Source organism: Schistocerca serialis, chromosome 7 (genome assembly GCF_023864345.2).
Source record: "Schistocerca serialis cubense isolate TAMUIC-IGC-003099 chromosome 7, iqSchSeri2.2, whole genome shotgun sequence".
Lineage (NCBI taxonomy): Eukaryota > Metazoa > Arthropoda > Insecta > Orthoptera > Acrididae > Schistocerca > Schistocerca serialis.
The window spans coordinates 333,660,943-333,686,858 of NC_064644.1; the positions used below are offsets into that span (position 1 = coordinate 333,660,943).

Genomic DNA, 25,916 nt, shown 5'->3' on the forward strand with positions numbered 1-25,916 from the left:
TGTAAGGCTAATGGCGCCTTGCTAGGTCGTAGCCATGAACTTAGCTGAAGGCTATTCTAACTATCTGCTCGGCTAATGAGCGATGCTTCGTCCGTGTAGTCGCTAGCAAAGTCGTCCGTACAACTGGGGCGAGTGCTATTCCGTATCTCGAGACCTGCCTTGTGGTGGCGCTCGGTCTGCGATCACACAGTGGCGACACGCGGGTCCGGCATGTACTAAATGGACCGTGGCCGATTTAAGCTACCACCTAGCAAGTGTGGTGTCTGGCGGTGACACCACAGTATGTGCATGCGCACGAGCCTTGTTGCTGCCCATTTGCACGTCAAAATGTCATCAATAAGCAAAATTGGCGTATTTGGGGCGACTGAGAATCCGCATTTCGCGATCGAGAAGTCTCTTCAGCATCAACGGGTCACTGTGTGGTGTGCAATGCCCAGTCGCGGAATCATCGGTGCGATATCCCTCGATGGGACGGTGGCTACTGAATGGTACGTGAAGGTTATGGAAGATGATTTCATCCCCCATTATCCAGAGTGACCCTGATTTAGACAAGATGTGGTTCATGCAAGACGGAGCTCTACCCCATCGAAGCAGGAGGAGCACTCTGGGGACCACATTTTGGCTCTGCGGTACCCAGAGGCAACTGGCATTTGCCACAATAGGCCTCCATATTCTCCGGATCTGAACACATGCGACTCCTTTTTGTGGGGCTATATTAAAGTCAAGGTGTACAGCAATAACCCTAAAACGAAACTTCCTGGCAAGTTTTAATCTGCCAGGAAGTTTCATATCAGCGCACACTCCGCTGCAGAGTGAAAATCTCATTCTGGAAACCCTAAAACGATTGCTCAGCTGATAACAGCCATCAGGAGGTCATCAACAGCATCGGTGTCCCGACACTTCAGCGGGTCATGCAGAATGTCCCTTTTCGTGTGCGCCGTATTATCGCCACTGATAGCAGGCATATGGAACATGTTATAACCTAAATCTGAATATGTGTAGTGACGTTTACATGTTGAATAAAGTGTATGCACGTCGTAGTTTTTAACTATTTTACGTTTTTTTCATATAGTTCAATAATTGTCAGTCTGTATGTCATACACGATTAGCAGGATTAGTTTGGACTGACACCAGCTACACATTTCAAAAATGATATTGCAAATATCTCCCAAAGCACCACAGAAAATGCGCCTGACGACCCGTGGGAGTGTTATCCGGATTATAAAACACTTAAAAAATTTACCAAGTTCCCTTACTGAATGGAAGTGAATATCAGAGCAACAGTCACTTGTCATTCTACCAGGTTACCGTAGTACCCAACGTTGTTATTTACCGTTTTCAGACGAAAGAAGTACGTAAGCGTATTTTTAACAGGAGGCATAAGTAACTAACAACGGCGTAACATTGTAATAACGGTTGAGAACACTTAAAAATAGATTTAATTGTGAAAGAATGCCGTAATTTAAAGCTTGATGATTTGCTTAAGACAACTGGCATAACTGAAAATGGCGGAACACAGGCTGATCTGCAACGGCTGTAAATATGGGAAGAAGAATCGTCATCAACAATTTGATAGTACAGAAGAAATGCACTAAGGAAGACCAAGGGTTGCCACTGAAGGGCAAGAAAGGTTTCTGTGCCTCAGAACGTGAGAGAAAGAACTTTAACTGCCAGAATGTTAAGAAATGCCTTGCAAAATGTAAGCAACGTAATTATTTCAACCCGAACTATAAGAAGTAGACTGCATGAAAGATGTCTTCATGCCCGTCAGTCTTTAAGGTTTCAAGTTATTAATTATGGAAAATCGTACTAGCAGTGTAAAAACTGGGCAATGGATCGATGGGGAGAAGTCCTCTTTACAGATGAAGAACGCTTCGGTTTTCTACCAGATTCGAGAAGAGTACCCATATGGAGGCGACCAGATGACGCAGAAAGGCTTAGAATCGTACAGGAGCCCCACAAATTTCAAAGAGATTCTATTATGGTCTGGGGAGGAATAATGACCAATAGGGAAACGAACCCCCGTTCTTGGAAGAGGAACACAAGGAGCAAATCATTTCTGTTATGGTCTGGGAGGAATAATGACCAATAGGGAAACGAACCCCCGTTTTTGGAAGAGGAACACACTGAGCAAATCCTTATATTCAAAACATTTAGCAATCGTTGGTGCTTCCGATAGCTGCATTCCTCTACATTAATGATAACGTTCAGGCCACATATTGCCTGAGCGGTGTCTGATTGATATGAAAGACACAATATTCAAGTTGACAGTCTTCTGATATAAACCACGTATAATATCTTTGGAAAACCTTCAAAGAAAAATCTCGGAGGATGAAGGGAACGTCCACTATCTGGATCAGCTGTTCGCTCGACTGGCAGAACATTCTTCAAGATGAGACCTTCCATTTCATTTCGTAAATGTAAAGGATGTGCCGAGTTGTATGTAATTCAAGAGAAGGCGCTACCATTTATTGATGCCAAAAAATATTGACAATTGAGACATAAGGCCTTATGAATTATGTGACTGTTTCTTTATAATTCTCGTGCTGCGTTATTTATTCTGAAAAAAATGTTTGGACGTTGTTACGAAGTTATGTAGTGAAATGGTTGAGTGTTGTTACAAAGCTATGAAATAATATGTACATATGACTAAATATATGAACGGTATATGATAGATACATTCCAAACAGACATCCTATGGTTTTTCATTAAGAGACAGTTTGTTCCTTAGACAGTTTTGATGATTGGATAATAGAAAATTATCAGGAAATGGTCTCGAAAATGTAAGGGAATGGGGGTTAGAGAGTGCAGGTGGAACATGTCTGCACTGCTTACTATTTGTTCACAACCATATCATCATACAACAAGTTCTGGAGGTTGCAAGTTATATATTTAATCGGCTAGTAATGATATAAAAATTCGGTTTACGGATTAGTTATAAAAAATTCAATGCCTTAGTAATTATCTGGTCGTTGGGATGCTGAATTCAATCATATGGAGCAGGAATATGGTGATCAGAACGTAAAGATTCATATCGAAGTCAATGTTAGAGGGTATAGTCATGTGTGGAGCAGAGATCTGGACAACAAATCAGAGACGTACAAATAAGTTGAAAGTGTTATAGATGTATTTCTGGAGAATAGCAAAGATTTAAAGGAAAGACTACGTAATGAACATCGGAGTGATAAGGATAATGGAAGTTGGGGAAGGAATGTGTGATGTGACGGATAGAAGAAAATTACAGTTTTACAGGCATGTAAGAAGAACGGAGAACTTGCTCCCCTAGGTCGCTGGAGCAACGGAGGGTACCTAGCGACTGGCAAAAAGGGCAGGTTATTACATTTTCTAGAAGGGTCGGAGTACTGGTGCACATAAGTATGGACCTATATATCTGTTGTAGATCTACGGAACATGTTTTACACTCATGTTTCGTGACGTTTTTCGTGAACGAATATCTTCTGTGTACGACTCAACATAGGTTCCGCAAACAGACTTCTTGCGAAATTCAGTTCGCTCTGTTCCCCCACGAGATCTACAGCGCTGTAGATATCTGCGCTCAGGTTGATGGTATATTCCTCGACTTCTGGAAGGTAATTGGTACTGTCCCGCACTGCCGATTAGTGACAAAAAATACGAGATTACCGAGTATCGGACGTGATTAGCGACTGGATTCAAGACTTCCTTGCAGATGGAATTCAACACGTCACTGTTGACGGAACAAAATCGACAAATGTAAAGGTTATTTCGGGTGTAATTCAAGGAAGGAAGTAGGACAGAATCGTTACCGTTTACTGTGTATGCAAATGATCTAGTAGAAAGTGTCGAAAGCTCTTTAAGGCTGTTGGCAGATGATGCGGTTGTCCATAAGAAGGTTGCAACACCAGAAGACAATAACGGGTTGCAAAATGACCTTGCGCCGCGCGGAATTAGCCTAGCGGTCTCAGGCGCTGCAGTCATGGACTGTGCGGTTGGTCCCGGCGGAGGTTCGAGTCCTCCCTCGGGCATGGGTGTGTGTGTTTGTCCTAAGGATAATTTAGGTTAAGTAGTGTGTAAGCGTAGGGACTGATGCCCTTAGCAGTTAAGTCCCATAAGATTTCACACACATTTGAACATTTGAACAAAATGACCTCTAAAGAATTGATGAATGATGGAGGGAGAGGCACTTGACCACAAGGGGAAATAAATGTAAAACATTGCGCACACACAGGAAAACAAATCCACCAGTGTACAACTACAATGCTGATGAAAGTTTGCTGGAAACAGGAACTATCGTGAATTATCTAGGAATAACTATACAGATCGACCTTAAATTGTATGACGACATAAGATGAGTAGTAGGAAGAGCAGATGCAAGACCGATTCATAGGAAAAAGGGAAATGTAATTCATACACTAAATAACTGACTGATGAGACGATTGTTAGACCGATTCTTGAGTACTGTTCAGCGATCTGGGACACTTACCAGGTAGGACTGATAGAAGAGATAGACAAGATCCAACGAAGAGCGGCTCTTTTCGTCACGGGATCGCTTAGTAAGCGCGAGAGTGTTACAGTGATGCTCCACAAACTCCAGTGGCAGACCCTGCAAGAGACGCTTTGTGCCTCCCGTAGATGTTTACTATTGACATTTCGAGCGTGTCCTTCCCGGGAAGAGTGATAGAACATACTACTTCTTCCAACATACGTTTCGCGAAATGACTACAAAGAGAAAATTCGAGAAATTAGAGCCAACACAGAGACTTACCGACAATCATTCTTCCCACGCGCCGTTCGCGAACGGAATAAGAAAGGGGGGGGGGGAGGGGGATGAATTAGTGATACCAGAATTCCTTTCACCATACATCGCAGGGCGGCTTGCTGAGTATGAGGTAAATTTAAAGGAAACAAAAATACCAAAACTGATACTGGCTTGGGAAACTGAGGGAAGAAGAAGGGGACAATCGGTGACAATCAGAACTTTTGGTGCAGAAGAAGGGGCTGCACAAGATCAAAGTAATTGGAGGAGCATCTTGAAGAGACACTGTTTAGTTTCGAATGCATTGCTATGTTGGCGAGCAGAGGAACGTCTCAATAACTAAATATACAGGGTGGTCCATTGATAGTGACCGGGCCAAATATCTCACGAAATAAGCGTCAAACGAAAGAACTACAAACAACGAAACTCGTCTAGCTTGAAGGGGGAAACCAGATGGCGCTATGGTTGGCCCGCTAGATGGCGCTGCCATAGGTCAAACGGATATCAACTGCGTTGTTTTAAATAGAAACCCACCTTTTTTTACATATTCGTGTAGTACGTAAAGAAATATGAATGTTTTAGTTGGACCACTTTTTTCGCTTTGTGATAGATGGCGTTGTAATAGTCACAAACGTATAAGTACGTGGAATCACGTAAAATTCCGCCAGTGCGGACGGTATTTGCTTCGTGATACATTACCCGTGTTAAAATGGACCGTTTACCAATTGCGGAAAAGGTCGATATCGTGTTGACGTATGGCTATTGTGATCAAAATGCCCAACGGGCGTATGCTATATATGCTGCTCGGTATCCTGGATGACATCATCCAAGTGTCCGGACCGTTCGCTGGATAGTTACGTTATTTAAGGAAACGGTAAATGTTCAGCCACATGTGAAACGTCAACCACGACCTGCAACAAATAATGATGCCCAAGTAGGTGTTTTAGCTGCTGTCGCGGCTGATCCGCACATCAGTAGCAGACAAATTGCGCGAGAATCGGGAATCTCAAAAACGTCGGTGTTGAGAATGCTACATAAACATCGATTGCACCCGTACCATATTTCTATGCACCAGGAATTGCATGGCGACGACTTTGAACGTCGTGTACAGTTCTGCCACTGGGCACAAGAGAAATTACGGGACGATGACAGATGTTTTGCACGCGTTCCATTTAGCGACGAAGCGTCATTCACCAACAGCGGTAACGTAAACCGGCATAATACGCACTATTGGGCAACGGAAAATCCACGGTGGCTGTGACAAGTGGAACATCATTGACCTTGGCGGGTTAATGTATGGTGCGGCATTATGGGAGGGAGGATAATTGGCCCCCATTTTATCGATGGCAATCGAAATGGTGCAATGTATGCTGTTTTGCTACGTAATGTTCTAACGATGTTACTACAAGATGTTTCACTGCATGACAGAATGGCGATGTACTTCCAACACGATGGATGTCCGGCACATAGCTCGCGTGCGGTTGAAGCGGAATTGAAGCATATTTCATGACAGGTAGATTAGTCGTCGAAGTACCATACCATGGCCCGCACGTTCACCGGATCTGATGTCCTCGGATTTCTTTCTGTGGGAAAGTTAAAGGATATTTGCTATCGTGATCCACTGACAACGCCCTACAATATGCGTCAGCGCATTGTCAATGCATGTGCGAACATTACGGAAGGCGAACTACTCGCTGTTGAGAGGAATGTCGTTACACTTATTGCCAAATGCATTGAGGTTGACGGTCATTATTTTGAGCATTTATTGGATTAATGTCGTATTTACAGGCAATCACGCTGTAACAGCATGCGTTCTCAGAAATGATAAGTTCACAAAGGTACACGTATCACTTTGGAACAACCGAAATAAAATGTTCAAACGTACCTACGTTCTGTAATTTAATTTAAAAAACCTACCTGTTACCAACTGTTCGTCTAAAATTGTGAGCCATATGTTTGTGACTAATACAGCGCCATCTATCACAAAGCGAAAAAACATTTCTTTACGTACTACTCGAATATGTAATGAAAAATGGGGGTTCCTATTTAAAAAAAAAAAAAACGCAGTTGATATCCGTTTGACCTATGGCAGCGCCATCTAGCGGGCCAACCACAGCGCCGTCTGGTTTCCCCCTTCAAGCTAGAAGAGTTTCGTTCTTTGTAGTTTTTTCTTTTGATGCTCATTTCGTGAGATATTTGGACGAGTCACGATCAATGGACCTCCCTGTATACTAGTGGCTACCTTTCGTAGTCGCATAGTCGAGGGCCCCGCGAATGTCCCTCGACGTCCAGTGGTCAGGGACTGCTGTCACGGAACTCGACGCCAATTCGCAAATGTGCCGATTACGAGCGGAGAAAGGAATTTAGTCGGCACGCCTTGAGTGGCGTCCCCCTGGGCCGGTTAAGGCGGCTGTTTGCAGGGCGTGCGCGCTCGCAGCAGGTACTCCGGCGAATGACAATGCCAATGATAATAACAGTGCGGCCAGAGGACTAGACCGCCGGCGCAGTCTACCGCAGCCGCCGCTGGAGCCAACACTTCCGCCAGGTGGGTACCGCTCCTAGCTTACAACCTAACCAACACAAACACTAGCTAATATCCACGAGCTATTATCTTGTGTAAAATTTCATCTGGTCATACACTAGACGCAACTGCCACGTACGTTTATTACGTGAGATCGAGTTATTTGTCTATGGGATCAAGTAATTCGCAATGTATTCTGATCAATCACTGGTAGGTAATAACGGAGAAATATGTAAATGCAAGCATTTATTAATAAAACTTATTATATTTTGAACGGAAGTAACAGATATTAGTGTCACTGTCGAACATCGATGTGATCATATACAATATGGTTAACTATAAAACATGTAAAAAACAGGTTTCTCAGATTAGTTTTATTTTTTGTATGTCGTAATGCAGTATCAAAATGTATAGTGAAGAGGTCAACGTAAGTTGGTGCAAATCCTGCAGGAGGTTGCAAACTTCCTAACGGTATGACAAACCCGCCGATGAATTTTACGAATTTTTAAGTAGTATGGTCCACTACCAGGAATGTCTAACCGAAAGAAATGCCAGAGTATTTTTAAATTGTCTAATATTTTCTAGGTAGTTCTTCGTATAGTCGTCATTTTGCTCTGTGAGTTTTTGAAGCTCTTCACAAACTTTAATGGGCTCCAAGTTAACCTTTCCATTGTGGCGACACATGGTAGCTGAATTGTCGTTGAACTCTCCTGTATACAGCCATGCAGAGCAATGAACGCACTTTTGGTCAACGTTACCAGAATTATGTGTTTGCGCTTCATAGTCTTTAGGGAAAAGACGGACAGAACGATAATATGTTTTTTGTAAGTTAATGTATCTGTCTTCTAGCAGAGACATTTTGATAGAGGAGAAGTCAGTAAGTTCATGACACAAAGTCGTTGTCTTGCACTAATTCTTGCCGTTGAGCATTGAATCGGAGGACTCCCTCTCGGTCTGCATGTTGTGCCCCGTGGGAATTGGTTGGTTGGTTAATTTTGGGGAGAGATTCAAACAGCCAGGTCATCGGCCCCATCGGATTAGGGAAAGATGGGGGAGAAAGTCGGCTGTGCCTTTGTACAGGAACCATCCCAGAATTTACCTGAAGGGATTTAAGGCAATCACAGAAAGCCTAAATCAGGATGGCCGGACGCGGGTTTGAAGCGGCTTACTCCCGAATGGGAGTCCAGTGTGCTAACGACTGCGCCAAATCGCTCGGTCCATGGGAATGTGGAAGACTGAATTACAGGAAGGAAGAAGTTAGCAGACTTCTGACAGTTTTAATTTTTTTAATTATTCATTTGTTAAGAAAAATTAACAATAAATGGATATTCCTGGCCGTATGAGTTTGTTTAACCTTTGCTGGTGATGCAGATTAACGGTTTCATGTAATTCAGTTCATTCGCACAGTATACAACATTTGCTTAAATAAAGTAAACATGCATACTAATAAAATTAGATTGTCAATAGATGGCGCCTTCTAAATTCTTTATATCGACGTGTACGATCGAAATCGCATTCGAGGCACTAAACTTGAGTAAAGCATATAAGCAACTGCAATAGCTTTCATGCACGTTAGCTAAACATTGTCAAGAGATTACACCTTCTACATCGTTTTTATATAAAAAAAATTCAAAATAAAGTGTATTAACGAAAACATTAAATTTAAACTATTTATATATTTTTCGTCATTAGCGGTGCACAAAATCTTGAAAATGATTTCCCAATAATTAATCGTAATTAATTTATACGGGAGATATGACGTACCGACGAAAAAAACACCTTCGAGAAATAACGTATGTGATAATCAGACAATTCGGTTCTGAATATATTTCCTGTATGTGTACGCCCTGTGCTTAGTAGTTATTTTACGGCGGAAGCATTGCGCGTGAGAAATATGTCCGTAGTTTGTTTCACACTAGTGTCTATGAGAGTATGTAAGTCGTTACTTTTATACATTTTGTTTCTGTCACGCCACCTGTGACTATCACGTGTAAGTTGCTATTAGATGCAATATATAGACTATCTGTTACGACTGTCAGATTTACTTATCGTAGCATATGACACATAACTTTTTAATCTTAAAGCGTGTCCACATGACGCCTCTTTCCTCGTGCGTAATAGCAGACATATTGGGAATAGAAGGGCATACACAAAAATTTGTGGAAAGAACACATCTATGCATGGCGTTGATGTGTCCACAAGTTACCACATTGCACAAGCAGTCTGCTAAGGATTCCGTTCTTTGCCTGGGAGTTTGTGCTACGTTTATTGCGATGAAAAGGTGTGAGAAAAAGAAAACGCAAAAGCGACTGTAGGTAAAGAAGTGTCTAAATAATGCAGAAGGAGAAATACAAAGTGGCAACGTTTTGTTTGCAAATTTCAGAAGGGGGTCACAACGACATTTTAGATTGTCTGTCAGGGAAACTGCAACCATAAGGCTCGAAATAAAATTTCGTTAGTTATAGCCGGCTACTTACGGGATTTTGAACTACTTCTTTCATATTTAAAAACAAAGCATTTCAGTGATTATTCCCGAAACTGAGAAATTCTTAATGGATGTTCTTAATCTCCATGTGAAAGTTAATTAACTTGAGACACGTCATTTGTACTTTACTTTATAAAAACGTTGTTTACACAACTTTAATAACGAAATATTGTATGAAGATTAACATCCTCCGACTCGACAAACTTGTGAATTTCACAGAGGTCAGAATCCATTGGAAGTGAATTTTTATTTGTAGTAGTCTGTTGAGGAGCTATACAAACCTCATCATTTCCTTTGTTCAGAAGTCAGGCTGTTTAGTGGTGCAATTAAGTCGCCATAGCACGGATATTCGTCCAGTTTTCGTACACACTTTTTATAAATTTCTGGCTTATTCCTTCCTGTTTTTTTTTCTTCGAAACTTACGCTATCTTGTTCTTTACAGTAATATTATCAGAGACTTTTTTTCTAATACTTGACGCTGAGGACATCATTTCTCAAGTTTTTATTCAAATAATCATTAGAAGCGGCGTTCGACACGAGTTTCTTTTGTCTGTAATCACCTATTAACTCGAAGGCGCTTCCTTTGGAGTCGGCACACATTGTTGCACATAAATCGCTCAACAGCATAACCTGAACACATTAGACAGCCAAACAAGCATGGTCCTCAGCTGCCTGTCGTATGAAAAAAAAAAAAAACCGCTAATAGAGAGCATCATGACTGATACAGGTATTGGTGATCACAATACCGTTTCTTCCAAATCCACCAGAAACAAACGCAAATAATTTTATTTAAAAATCGGATAATGCAAATGTAGACGAGATGTGGCTCAAATTCAAAGATATACACTCCTGGAAATGGAAAAAAGAACACATTGACACCGGTGTGTCAGACCCACCATACTTGCTCCGGACACTGCGAGAGGGCTGTACAAGCAATGATCACACGCACGGCACAGCGGACACACCAGGAACCGCGGTGTTGGCCGTCGAATGGCGCTAGCTGCGCAGCATTTGTGCACCGCCGCCGTCAGTGTCAGCCAGTTTGCCGTGGCATACGGAGCTCCATCGCAGTCTTTAACACTGGTAGCATGCCGCGACAGCGTGGACGTGAACCGTATGTGCAGTTGACGGACTTTGTGCGAGGGCATATAGTGGGCATGCGGGAGGCCGGGTGGACGTACCGCCGAATTGCTCAACACGTGGGGCGTGAGGTCTCCACAGTACATCGATGTTGTCGCCAGTGGTCGGCGGAAGGTGCACGTACCCGTCGACCTGGGACCGGACCGCGGCGACGCACGGATGCACGCCAAGACAGTAGGATCTACGCAGTGCCATAGGGGACCGCACCGCCACTTCCCAGCAAATTAGGGACACTGTTGCTCCTGGGGTATCGGCGAGGACCATTCGCAACCGTCTCCATGAAGCTGGGCTACGGTCCCGCACACCGTTAGGCCGTCTTCCGCTCACGCCCCAACATCGTGCAGCCCGCCTCCAGTGGTGTCCCGACAGGCGTGAATGGAGGGACGAATGGAGACGTGTCGTCTTCAGCGATGAGAGTCGCTTCTGCCTTGGTGTCAATGATGGTCGTATGCGTGTTTGGCGCCGTGCAGGTGAGCGTCACAATCAGGACTGCATACGACCGAGGCACACAGGGCCAACACCCGGCATCATGGTGTGGGGAACGATCTCCTACACTGGCCGTACACCACTGGTGATCGTCGAGGGGACACTGAATAGTGCACGGTACATCCAAACCGTCATCGAACCCATCGTTCTACCATTCCTAGGCCGGCAAGGGAACTTGCTGTTCCAACAGGACAATGCACGTCCGCATGTATCCCGTGCCACCCAACGTGCTCTAGAAGGTGTAAGTGAACTACCCTGGCCAGCAAGATCTCCGGATCTGTCCCCCATTGAGCATGTTTGGGACTGGATGAAGCGTCGTCTCACGCGGTCTGCACGTCCAGCACGAACGCTGGTCCAACTGAGGCGCCAGGTGGAAATGGCATGGCAAGCCGTTCCACAGGACTACATTCAGCATCTCTACGATCGTCTCCATGGGAGAATAGCAGCCTGCATTGCTGCGAAAGGTGGATATACACTGTACTAGTGCCGACATTGTGCATGCTCTGTTGCCTGTGTCTATGTGCCTGTGGTTCTTTCAGTGTGATCATGTGATGTATCTGACCACAGGAATGTGTCAATAAAGTTTCCCCTTCCTGGGACAATGAATTCACGGTGTTCTTATTTCAATTTCCAGGAGTGTAGTAGCAACAGCAATTGAGATGTTCATACCTCGTAAATTGGTAAATTGGTGGGGGGGGGAGGGGGGAGGTTGGTGCTACCAGAAGCATCCGCCGCCACATGCCGTCAGGTGGCTTGCCAGTGTATTGATGTTATGTCCATCTACATTTACGGTCAAGAAATTGTTTTGGAAGTCTACTTTCATGCATTCTGTTTTCATATTCCCATCATCTGCCCCATTAAGATCTATTTTCTTGAGGATTAAATGACCTTGTAATTGCCCGCCCGGCTAGCCACGCGGTCTAACGTGCTGCTTTCCGAGCAGGAAGACGTGCCGGTGCCTGTCACGAATCCGCCTGGCGGATTGGTGTCAAGGTCTGGTGTGCTGGCCAGCCAGTGGATGGTTTTTAATGCGGATTTCCATCTGCCTCGGCGAATGCGGGCTGATTCCCTTTATTCTGCTTCAGTTACACTATGTTGGCGATCGCTGCGCAAACACCATATCCATGTACGCGTACACCATAATTACTCAACCACGCAAACATTTGGGGTTACACTCGTCTGGTATGAGACGTTCTCGGGACGTGGGCGGGGGGGGGGTCTAGGCTACTAGGAGCCGAACCGCACAAATACATACACACCTTGCAGTACATTTGTAATGTCTTGAATACGAAGCGATCTTTAAAACTGTAGAGAAATCTCATTTCCACAGCCTGGATCTTCCTCATATCTTTTTGCTTCGGAACCCAGGCTTAAGACCCATACAGCTTAGAGGGCACTGCCATGACTTTATAAAACTCCATCTTTGTCTCTTTCGTGGCTGCTTTTTGTAGCGTATTTCTGATTCTTCTACAGATTGCTTTAAATTTTAGGATCTTTTCAATGTCGAAATTTCGTTCTGTGTTACAGCCAGATATGTTGAAAGGGCCTACTTTTCCCATTATTACATCAAATATTATAATTTTAGATCTTATGGACGATTTTCCATTGAATGTTCAAATGACTCTGAGCACTATGCGACTTAACTTCTGAGGTCATCAGTCGCCTAGAACTTAGAACTAATTAAACCTAACTAACCTAAGGACATCACACACATCCATGCCCGAGGCAGGATTCGAATCTGCGACCGTAGCGGTCGTTCGGCTCCAGACTGTAGCGCCTAGAACCGCACGGCCACTCCGGCCGGCCATTGAATTTAATGACCTTTGTTTTATTAGTGGGGATGCTGATGTTATATACATAAAGCGCTCTTTGAAGATCATCTTCTTCTCGATATTTATTGGATGGTCTGCACGTAGCAGAATATTAAAGTGTATCTCTCTGTTGACCTTTATGCCGCAGGTACTACTCATATTTTGTTTCCGAGCCCTGACTATTCCATGTATGTAGATGATATAAGTTGTTTAACCAACCGCATACTGAGCTACGCAGGGAGAAAGCGTACCATCTTGCTGCCAAACAAAGTTCCGTGGTTTACCCTCTTCCAGTAGAGGAAAGAACCATAGTAGTAACGCGCCAATCTACAGGGTGACAGTTATAGAAGAAAAATGTAAAACAGTTACAAACTACAGAGGTGCACACACTTTATTCAACGTGTAAACGTCGCTACAGATATTCGGATTTAAGTTATGACATGTTCCATATGCCTTCCATCAGTGGTGATGATGTGGCTCAGGCGAATAGCGAAATTCTGAGTGACCCGCTGAAGTGTCGGAACGTCGATGACCTCCTGAATGGCTCAGCAATGATTTTGGGGTTATTCTGTACACCTTGTCTTTAATATAGTCCCACAAAAACGAGTCGCAGGTGTTCAGGTCCGGAGTATAAGGCGGCCAACCGAGGCCCATGCTAGTGGCCTCTGGGTACGCCAGAGCCACAATACGGTCCCCAAAGTGCTCCTTCAGGACGTCAAACACTTTCCTGCTTCGATGTCCGTCTTGCATGAACCATATCTTGTCGAAATCAGGATCACATTGGATAATGGGGGTGAAATCATCTTCCAAAAGTCACCGTGCCATCAGTGAATTGTTGTTGTTGTTTTTGTTGTTGTTGTGGTCTTCAGTCCAGAGACTGGAGAGCTCTCCATGCAACTCTATCCTGTGCAAGCTTTTCATCTCCCAGTACTTACTGCAACCTACATCCTTCTGAATCTGCTTAGTGTATTCATCTCTTGGTCTCCCTCTACGATTTTTACCCTCCACGCTGCCCTCCAATGCTAAATTGGTGATCCCCTGATGCCTCAGAATATGTCCTACCAACCGGTCCCTTCTTCTTGTCAAGTTGTGCCACAAACTCCTCGTCTCCCCAATTCTATTCAATACGTCCTCATTAGTTATGTGATATACCCATCTAATCTTCAGCAATCTCCTGTAGCACCACATTTCGAAAGCTTCTATTCTCTTCTTGTCCAAACTATTTATCGTCCATGTTTCACTTCCATACATGGCTACACTCCACACAAATACTTTCAGAAACGACTTCCTGACACTTAAATCTATACTCGATGTTAACAAATTTCTCTTCTTCAGAAACGCTTTCCTTGCCATTGCCAGTATACATTTTATATCCTCTCTATATCGACCGTCACCAGTTATACTGCCCCCCAAATAGCAAAACTCCATTACTGCTTTAAGTGTCAAAAGCTTTCTCTAAGTCTACAAATGCTAGAAACGTAGGTTTGCCTTTCCTTAATCTAGGTTCTAAGATAAGTCGTAGGGTCAGTATTGCCTCACGTGTTCCAATATTTCTACGGAATCCTAACTGATCTTCCCCAAGGTCGGATTCTACTAGTTTTTCCATTCGTCTGTAAAGAATTCGCGTTAGTATTTTGCAGCCGTGACTTATTAAACTGATAGTTCGGTAATTTTCACATCTGTCAACACCTGTTTTCTTTGGGATTGGAATTATTATATTCTTCTTGAAGTCTGAGGGTATTTCACCTGTCTCATACATCTTGCTCACCAGATGGTAGAGTTTTGTCAGGACTGGCTCTCCCAAGGCCGTCAGTAGTTCTAATGGAATGTTGTCTACTGCCGGGGCCTTGTTTCGACTCAGGTCTTTCAGTGCTCTGTCAAACTCTTCACGCAGTATCGTATCTCCCATTTCATCTTCATCTACATCCTCTTCAATTTGTATAATATTGTCCTCAAGTACATCGCCCTTGTATAGATCCTCTATATATATATATATATTCACCATCAGGGAATATCGTACCAATTATTCCGTGACTGGACGCTGCACACCACACAGTCACCCGTTGAGGATGAAGAGACTTCTCGATAGCGAAATACGGATTCTCAGTCCCCCCAAATGCGCCGTTTTTGCTTATTGACGAACCCGTCCAAATGAATGTGGGCTTTGTCTCGCATGCGCAGCTGATTCCCATCATGTCCCACGACCAATCGTGCGGTTTGAAGGTCCTAAGGCAAACCGTTCAGAAGTTATGACGATTTTATTTCATATAGTTCAATAATTATGACTCTGTAAGAAATACCAGTTATAGTTGTTTCACCGAAAAACAAAGGCCCATAAACATTTTACCGGATTGTGGCACAAAACACACCCCATTTAGAAGAATCTCATTGCATCTGTACCACCTTGTGTGGATTTGCTGTCTCACAGGTACGCACAATATGTTTTTTTTACATTTTCACTTAAGTGAAATGATGATTTATCACTGAAGATGACACTATCCAGAAAACCTTCATCATCATCCACCAACATTTCGTTTGCATAGTTGGCATTTACACTGTAGTCTTTCGGCTGTAGAACTTGTAGCAACTGCAAACGATAAGGACGTACTTGTAACCGTCTCTATAAAGGTCTCGACACAGACGTCATTAGAATTGTTAATTCACGTGTAGCCTTGCGAACAGATTTCTTGTGCTTACGAGCGAAAGACTCTCACACTCGTTCGGCACGTTCTTCAGTCACCGTTGATCGTCCTGTACTCTTCCCTTTGCAACGACAGCCGGTGTCTTCAAAGTGATGATATCATCTACAGATGTTATCACTTGGTGGACTACAACGGAACTTAATATGGAAGGCAAGTTGCATTGTAACAACAGCTTCAGTCCTTGCAATCCTTTTTATTCACTAGTCGCCATCTTTGCTATTTGCACTTTCTAACGGAAGAGACAGGGGACAGTGCACTTTCTAACGGAAGAGACAGGGGACAGTGCACAAGCACAGATATACAATTGTTAGAATTGGTCTTTTATTCGATGTATTATTTATCAATTTCAAAATTTTTAGAATATTAAAATCTCGATATTCATTTTGAAATACCTGGTAGTTGTTTTCCGGTTTTTGTGAGAAAAGGGAGCGACTTTGTGAGCGATAATTTGCTAGGTGGACTGAAACCTCAGAACATGGAGACAGAAGCTATCTGTAGGTATTACACTACTGGCCATTAAAATTGCTACACCAAGAAGAAATGCAGATGATAAACGGGTATTCATTGGACAAATATATTATACTAGAACTGACATGTGATTACATTTTCACGGAATTAGGGTGAATAGATGCTGAGAAATCAGTACCCAGAACAACCACGTCTGGCCGTAATAACGGTCTTGATACGCCTGGGCATTGAGTCAAACAGAGCTTGGATGGCGTGTACAGGTACAGCTGCCCATGCAGCTTCAACACGATTCCACAGTTCATCAAGAGTAGTGACTGGCGTATTGTGACGAGCCAGTTGCTCGGCCACCATTGACCAGACGTTCTCAATTGGTGAGAGATCTGGAGAATGTGCTGGCCGGGGCAGCAGTCGAACATTTTCTGTATCCAGAAAGGCCCGTACAGGACCTGCAACATGCGATCGTGCATTATCCTGCTGAAATGTAGGGTTTCGCAGGGATCGAATGAAGGGTAGAGCCACGGGTCGTAACACATCTGAAATGTAACGTCCACTGTTCAAAGTGCCGCCAATGCTAACAAGAGGTGACCGAGACGTGTAACCAGTGGCACCCCATACCATCACGCCGGGTGATACGCCAGTATGGCGATGACGAATACACGCTTCCGAAGTGCGTTCACCGCGATGTCGCCAAACACAGATGTGACCATCATGATGCTGTAAACAGAACCTGGATTCATCCGAAAAAGTGAAGGGTAGAGCCGCGAGTCGTAACACATCCGAAATGTAACGTCCACTGTTCAAAGTGCGTCAATGCGAACAAGAGGTGACCCAGACGTGTAACCAATGGCACCCCATACCATCACTCCGGGTGATACGCCAGTATGGCGTTAACGAATACACGCTTCCGATGTGCGTTCACCGCGATGTCGCCAAACACGGATGCGACCGTTATGATGCTGTAAACAGAACCTGGATTCATCCGAAAAAAAAGACGTTTTGCCATTCGTGCACAGAGGATCGTCGTTGAGTACACCATCGCAGGCGCTCCTGTCTGTGATGCAGCGTCAAGGGTAACCGCAACCATGGTCTCCGAGCTTATAGTCCATGCTGGTGCAAACGTCGTCGAACTATTCGTGCAGATGGTTGTTGTGTTGCAAACGTCCCCATCTGTTGACTCAGTGATCGAGACGTGGCTGCACGATCTGCTACAGCCATGCGGATAAGATGCCTGTCATCTCGACTGCTAGTGATACGAGGCCGTTGGGATCCAGCACGGCGTTCCGTATTATCCTCCTGAACCCACCGATTACATATTCTGCTAATAGTCATTGGATCTCGACCAACGCGAGCAGCAATGTCACGATACGATAAACCGCAATCGCGATAGGTCACAATCCGACCTTTATCAAAGGCGGAAACGTGATGGTACGCATTTCTCCTCCTTACATGAGGCGTTACAACAACGTTTCACCAGGCAACGACGGTCAACTGCTGTTTATGTATGAGAAATCGGTTGGAAACTTTCCTCATGTCAGCACTTTGTAGGTGTCGCCACCGGCGCCAACCTTGTGTGAATGCTCTGACAAGCTAATCATTTGCATATCACAGCATCTTCTTCCTGTCGGTAAAATTTCGCGTCTGTAGCACGTCATCTTCGTGGTGTAGCAATTTTAATTGCCAGTAGTGTATTTGATAAGAACAAGGTGGCCTTCGCAAGGTGTTACACACGATCCATTCACATTAATGTGACCCCCGCTCATGTTTGACGTTGACGTGCAACAGGTACTCACAGACGGCAGGTGGAATCATTAGCAGTGGAAGGTACATAAAACGTGTCGGGGGATGCGGAAAACAGTGCAGTCGTTGCCGCATTGCGGAAACTGAGCGATCATGGGCATGATCATTGGCTTTAGAGACACTGAGGGAAGCATTTCCGAATTGGCTTAGTTTGTAAACAGTTCGCATGCCGTCCGGGTTAAAGTATACTGTGCATGACATATGCGCTCATGCTGACTGCTGTGCAGCGGCGAGGAAGGCTAGAATTTGCACCCCATGACCGCAGCTGGATGTTTTCTGAGTGGCGACAGGTGGACTTTTCAGATGAATCACGATTTATGCTCCATCAGACAGATCGCCGTTGGCGTGTACGGCGTGAAACGACTGAAAGTAAACATCTTACAATAATCGTCGGGAAGGTCCAGGCAGGAGGGGGGAGTATTATAGTCTGGGGAATGTTTTCGTCGTTGTGGAAGGCACTATCGATCAACACAAGTATTCACCTGTCCTTGGAGATCTTGTCTACCCCTATATGTAGTCTTTCCTCGGCACGATAGCATCTACCAGCAGGACAATGCAACGTGTTACACGCAGTGTAAGTGCTTGGTTCGAAGAGCACCAGGACGAGTTTGCCGTTCTCCCCTGGCCGACAGCACTGTAATCGAATTTGTGGGTTGAGCAGGACCGCTCCCCGAGTTTCGGACACGGTCGTCGCGAGGCCCCAGCATTTTCCATCTATCGGAGTACTTGCCAGTACGCTGACTCAATCTACGCTCCGCGGAAGGGCTATAGCGAAATTCATTGGCCGTAAAATTGTATCTCGCGCGCGGCAAGACGTCTTACCTTTTTAAAACGCCATCACATTTCGTCGAATTTGCCATGCACTTATTTTACGTTAACATTGGTGACGATATTCCCCACTACACGCTCGCTGGAAAAAGATAACGCAATTCGTTAGGCTCTCTCATGCCTATCTAATTTCCAGCACTTGGAGTGTAGCTGGAGGTTCAGGGACGCCTGCATGGAAGTCGTGAGGCGTATTTTCCGTATTTCATTATCACCGTACGCTTAACACTGCATGTCATTCCCTTCGTAGCTACTCTGCTGTGAAAACTAATATCTTAAAGCTGCGTGCCAGTGATTCATGTGGCAAGCACTGTACATCGGAATATCCAACGAGCAGTGCGTCCGTTAGCAATAGGTTATAAAGGAACAGTCGGATAAAAGAGAACAAAACCTGTAATTACTAAAGCACAAAAACTGCAGTTTCTTCGGTCAGATTGGCTAAACTCAAGTAACATATTTTACAACAATCAAGAACTACCACTAAAACTATAGTGAAATATAAGGTGTGTGAGAATAGTAATGAGACTGATTTTTTTATCTACCGAAGTTTTTAATGTTTTTTTCCCCTTCAAAATAGTTTCCTTCGGCAACTACAAACCGGTGTAATAGCCGTTCCGAGTCTTCGTAGGAGCGCTGAAAGGCTTCAGCTGTACAGCTTTTAACATGTTGGTCACATTCTTTCGAATGTACTCCGGAGTCCCAAAGTGAAGCCTATTCAAGCCATTTTTCAGTTTCGGGAAAGAAAAACTCAATCGAGAAGCTGTGGGACCATCTCGATGGGGCTGTTATGTGGTCGCCAACCGAGAATTCTAGCGCAGCTGGCCACAGCATTGCTCCACACCCCTGTTGGTACCTTCCAAAACCTCTTGACTCTCTTCCTCAACGACTCGCAGTGGACTGCGCTGTAAAAGGTGGCTATGCACGCTTTTGACTAACAGGTGGGCATAGTAATGTGACTGGACAGTGTAGAAAAAAAATTCAGTTGTTCCAGGGGAAACTTGCCGTGTTTTTGTGTGTGTCGCCCTTCCTCTTAGTTTTAGGCTTACCCATTTTTGTTTGAGAAGGAGATACCGTAAACTAGTCGGAGAAATTTTATTAGGTGCCTGCAGTGGTCGTTTTCCAATTCAGTGGTCGGATCAGACAGTGTTTTAAAAGCAGTTGCAGTGAAACAGGGCACTGATTAGCAGTATAGAAGAAGCGACTAATTTAATCTGGCTCGCCCGTCATAGCACTGTTGGTGACCTTAATTTAGCATAATTGTACATATGTATTAATGCTTAGAAATAATTAGGGCCCACCAAAATACGTTTCATAGTACGTCAAAGAAGAAATATGTCGGGCCTGGCGGTACAGCAGTAACCACGAAGTCGCGCATCAAACCTCAATCGAACCATGGATTTTTCAGTGTTCGTTTTAACGTAACCGTCACGTCTCAACGATGTGAGGAGTGCTAGAAACGACACACAGTTCGGATTCCACGTTAAACTGCAGGTCCCCTTTCAGCAGGTGGATAAATGACGTAGGTCACGGGCAAGCAAGTCACCGATTTGGTGTACAATTCAAAGACTCGCCCCAGACCATTGAGCCACACGAAATTATTATATCACTAGCGAACTCGGCGATGCTTCAAAATAATTACTAAATCTATATGGGAATTAAATATGTGTCCTAATCTCGTTCCCATCTCCTCTCTGTCCATCTCCTCCTCACCCTCTCTTTGTTCATCTCCTCCCACTCTCCCTCTCTGTCCATTGCCAACGAAATCTTGATTGGGAATTGAAGTCCTTTAAAATGACTGGGTAACTTGGTTCGGATTAGAGATGGGCAAAGTTCTTCGGAACTCGTTCACTGGTGATCACTCTTTTTTGGGAACCGTTCTTTTTTACTCGTCCATCCTTCATTGTGCTTGGTATATGGTTCTTAAGAAAAATTGAAAATTAGTAGCATAGGTGACTCCCCCCAGGAGTAAGAGTTTTTATTCATAACAGAATTCTGTAATTTTCGTGATTCTGCAAAACATCTCATTTAGTCAACGGTAGCGTTATGTGGCTGATCTAACTGAAATAAGGTGGCACACGGGAAACCGGCCCCGAGTACAGACTGCTCGCCAATTACGCACGATTTGTTGATCGCTACGTGCAGAATAGATAAACATGTAATAATTAGGCAGTGAAGAAATAACAAATAAGCTAATGCAAACAACTTCGGAAAATAGATGACGATTGTTAAGCGACAATGGGCAGTCTAACACTCAAGGCCGATTTTTCGTCCGCCACTCTGTACCACTGAAATAATATTGTAGGCGTTATCATATTCTCTTTACAAAATGTGACGCCATACACTCGATTACGAAGCTTGGGCTTCATTCGGTTGTAAGTCGATCGGCCTTCCATTGCAATGAACATGCTCTTTTATCTTGGATAAAAAAAGACGGAAAAATGACCACTTGTGTGTGCCGTGCCAAAGTCCTTTGCATGTGTAGTAACAAAAATATCTTGGTTGGCTCTGAGAACTATAGGACTTAACATCTGAGGTCATCAGTCCCCTAGAACTTAGAACTACTTAAACCTAACTAACCTAAGGACATCACACACATCCATGCCCGAGGCAGGATTCGAACCTGCGACCGTAGCAGTCACGCGGTTCCGGACTGAGGCGCCTAGAGCCGCTCGGCCACCGTGGCCGGCAAAAATATCTTGGCTTTTTACAAGTATTTCTTCTGCTGTTTGTCGAAATAGTGAAGTAAGCGGATACGCCGTTTTCTTACCTGAAAAGATGTATGTATTACGTACCACGTAATTTTTATGTAATTTACGGAATTATAAAATACATTTTAATTACCAGTCGAGGACGCTGAATAGAATACGAAAAGAATCAGAAGTCCAGAGTTCAAAAAAGGTTTGAAACAGATCTAGAATGAGTGTGTGAAGCGAACGAAACGGACAGCAACTCGATACTGAACTATGAGCAGTCGGCAGTGGAACTGCGACGAGTGGCCACGCGAAGGACGACGAGTCCGGCCGAGCGAGACCGAGGCAGACGAGAACGGGACCGAGGCTGGAACGAGACCGGCCGACGTGCCGTTCGGGAACGAGACAGACCGTTTACCGTTCCCGTGAACTATACGCACAAAGCCGCGACCGAAGTGAACTATGAAAGACTGTTCCTTAGAATTCGTTCCTCGCTCATTCCGTTCAACTTGGTGACCCGTTCCTTTGTACCCGTTAGTTCGCGAACGACCCATCTCTAGTTCGGATCATTGGTATTCGGGGTGTGAGAGACCTGTTCTCCTGTTGGATTTGTGTCGATAGTAACTTCAGTGACAGTATATCACATAGTTTTAGCCATTAAACGGATAGGATTTCAAAGTTTCCGACGATTCAGATTCCGTAGTAGTATTCTAATCATAACCCGATAAGCCGTTAATACAAATGTGGTGTGCGCACTGTAAGATCTTCGGTACACACACCATCAGATTATTTGACTTGTCGCTCTAACGAAGTAAGCGAGTGTCAGCAATATGTCTCGTGGCCTTATCGTGGCGTGTTTATCTTCTGCCGTAAGGTCAGACGGTAGAAATGCCACTTGCACGCTTAGAGTAGCAGATTGACGGTGACCAACTTTAAACAGAACTTGATTAATTTTCACACACATTTATTAAAATAATAAAAAGCATAGACATTATGTAACTTGATTCTGGATGCTGTTTACAACTGACAATCTGAAGTTCCTTTGGTCTTGGTCCGTTAATCTTATTCTCACATATCTCTGATACTTGACAAAGTGTCTACACAGTTATCTTCATGGCTATATACAGGAATATGATAATCTTATTAGGCGCAGACTGAAACTTGACTATAGACTGGTACATACTAATGCAGACTGGTACAGACAGGTGCAGATAAATGCAGACTAATGCATACTGACTAATCGGAGGTTTAGCAGCAACCTCATTGGCTACGTTACATATTAATAGGTGGATCAGCGGAAGCAGAATTTGGTCCGTCTCTAAGGCAGCGCCATCTCGTAGTGCGGAGACAGACGAGCGCTGCGCCTGCGCTATTGTACTTAGTGGGGCGTGCTCTAGTGGGAAAGTTGTGTACATGCTGACTACGTGGAACTATGTACACAACAACAAACTTTACTGTCCTCTGTTGCCATCGACTATGAGAAAGAAAACAGAACAGAAAATCGTTGTATATACAGCTTTAATTTAAAATTATATATATATATATATATATATGTATGTATATATATATACATATGTATATATGTATATGTATATATGTATATGTATATATATATATATATATATATATATATATATATATATATATATATGTATGTATGTATGTGAAGAAGAGAGAATATATGGGAGAAAAATATCTAACTGAATCGAAACTGCCATAGCCAGTCAAGATATAATATTCTCTCTGCTTCAACAATCATCAGTTATTTTGCTTCCTAAATACTACTTTAAGTGTCTCATTTCCTAATCTAATTCCCTCAGCATCACCTGATTTAATTAGACTACATTCCATTATCCTCATTTTGCTTTTGTTCATGTTCATCTTATGCCCTCCTCTGAAGACACTGTCCTTTCCATTCAACTGCTCTTCCAAGTCCTTTGCCGTCTCTGACAGAATTCATCAGCAAACCTCAAAGTTTCTAATTCTTCTCCATGGATTTTAATTCCTACTCCAAATTTTTCTTTTGTTTCCTTTACTGATTGCTCAGTATACAGACTGAATAACGTCAGAGATAGGCTACAACACTGTCACACTCCCTTCTCAACCACTGCTTCCCTGTCCTGTCCCTCATCTCTTATAACTGACACCTGGTTTCTGTACAAATTGTAAATAGCCTTTCGATCCCTGTATTTGATCCATGCCACCTTCAGAATTTGAAAGAGAGTATTCCAGTCAACATCGTCAAAACTTTCTCTAAGTCTACAAATGCTATAAACATAGGTTTGCCTTTGGTTAATCTATCTTCTAAGATAAGTCGTAGGGTCATTATTGCCTCACATGTTCAAACATTTCTATAGCATCTAATCTGATCTTCCCCGAGGTCCACTTCTACCAGTTTTTCCATTCGTCTGTAAAGAATTTGTGTTAGTATTTTGCAGCCTTGACTTATTAAATTGATAGTTCGGTAATTTTCACACCTGTCAACACTTGGTTTCTTTGGGATTGTTATTATTATATTCTTCTTGAAGTCTGAGGGTATTTAGCCTGTCTCTTACATCTTGCTCACCAGATGGTAGAGTTTTGTCAGGGCTGGTTCTCACAAGGCTATCAGTAGTTCTAATGGAATGTTGTCTGCTCCTGGGGCTGTGTTTCGACTTAGGTCTTTCAGTGGTCTGTCAAACTCTTCATGCGGTATCGTATCTCCCATTTCATCTTCATCTACATCCTCTTCAATTTGTATAATATTGTAATATTGTCCTCAAGTACATCGCCCTTGTATAGACCCTCTATATAATCCGTTCACCTTTCTGCCTTCGCTCCTTTGCTTGGAACTTTTTTTCCATCTGAGCTCTTGATATTCATACAAGTTGTTCTCTTTTCTCCTAAGGTCTCTTTAATTTTCCTGTAGGCAGTATCTATCTAACCCCTAGTGGTATATGGGTGACATGTAAGAGTAATTTCAGTTAGCATTCTTTTATACACTTCATCATATTTGTTAGCTATGCAAGTGGTCTGAAATGTTTTGAGGAATGTCGTTAATAACAAGCTAATAAAATTAGATTTTACATATTATTTAGATGAAAAGCCTCATCACTGTTGACATATGATTATTATTGTAATAATATGACACATTCTATATCCAAGTGATACACTCAGATTAAGAATCCATGGAACTCAAAAAATTAATCAAATAATCAAATCAAAAGGGGGGTATGTAAACTGGAGCTACTTTTGAGATAATTAGATAAAACTGTTTATATTAATATTTATTAACAATTTTAACCTGAAATGCTTTTTAAAGGATAAGGGATTATGGTATGACTGTGCATAAAAATAGAACAAATGATTGCAAGCAAAGAGAGTCATATTTCCTGCAATTTGTTTGTGAGACTTAGCCCCTTCTTCGAAAGAACAAGACACAATAATGATTTGTTACACTATTTGTCAATTAGTAAACTTTTGTTACCATTTAAACATAATATTTTATAAAGCGTACAAGAAATATAAATGTTTTCAGTTAAAGAGTGACATATTACCTTCAATTTATTTCTTGGGCTTAGCACCTCCTTCAACTGAATAAGAAAAATGTTTTATGTATGGCACTATTTGTGTACGAAACCACACCTTAGACACTTTGTAAATATAATTTTATACGGTGCAGTATATTTAAATACCGTATTTCACACAGCACTGTAATATTTTACGCATTGTTGTCTGAGGTTGTTGGCCATTCCAAAATAGAACATAAAAATCAGACACTTCACGGAATGTAATTTACTACTTTCCTAATATCTTCTAGCTTCTTTGCATTAATCGGTACACGTCCTTCTGGATATGCTGGTGCCATACACAGCTAGATATTTAGGACTGATGGCAAGGGAAGTGGAAACAAATGTCTAGATAGCCTATCAATGTATTCTCTTGTTAAGACAGCTCCAGGTTTGCTGATCAAATGATGAAAATGAGGCAATGTTGAAGCTGCTTTTTCTGTCGTTAGGTACCTTGAGTAAGTGCTGAAAGATCATTTCTACTTTTTTTGAAATGTAAACTCTGTCGGATTTCCTGGTTATCGTCTTTATTAATCTATATTGTCTGTTAGATGGTAGGTAGAAGTAACCCCTTAAGGTCAAGTAATGATATATTAGTTTGAAACCTCCGACATCTAGAAGTGACAGAACGAATCTTACCATTGAATGATTCTGCCCCGGGAAGCATCTGAGAACAAATGTAACTCTGTTACCTTAATTCGTATTTCA

At 43.1% G+C, this 25,916-nt stretch overlaps 1 protein-coding gene across 1 annotated transcript in view; it reads left to right on the forward strand.

The window, feature by feature from the left end:
• Positions 1–7,179: 7,179 nt before the first annotated feature.
• Positions 7,180–25,916, forward strand: part of LOC126412297 (cytochrome P450 6l1-like) — a 198,319-nt gene continuing 179,582 nt past the window's right edge. The window contains exon 1 of the mRNA XM_050081817.1: positions 7,180–7,280. The gene's annotated coding sequence lies outside the window, so the exon portion shown is untranslated. The remainder of the gene's footprint in view (positions 7,281–25,916) is intronic.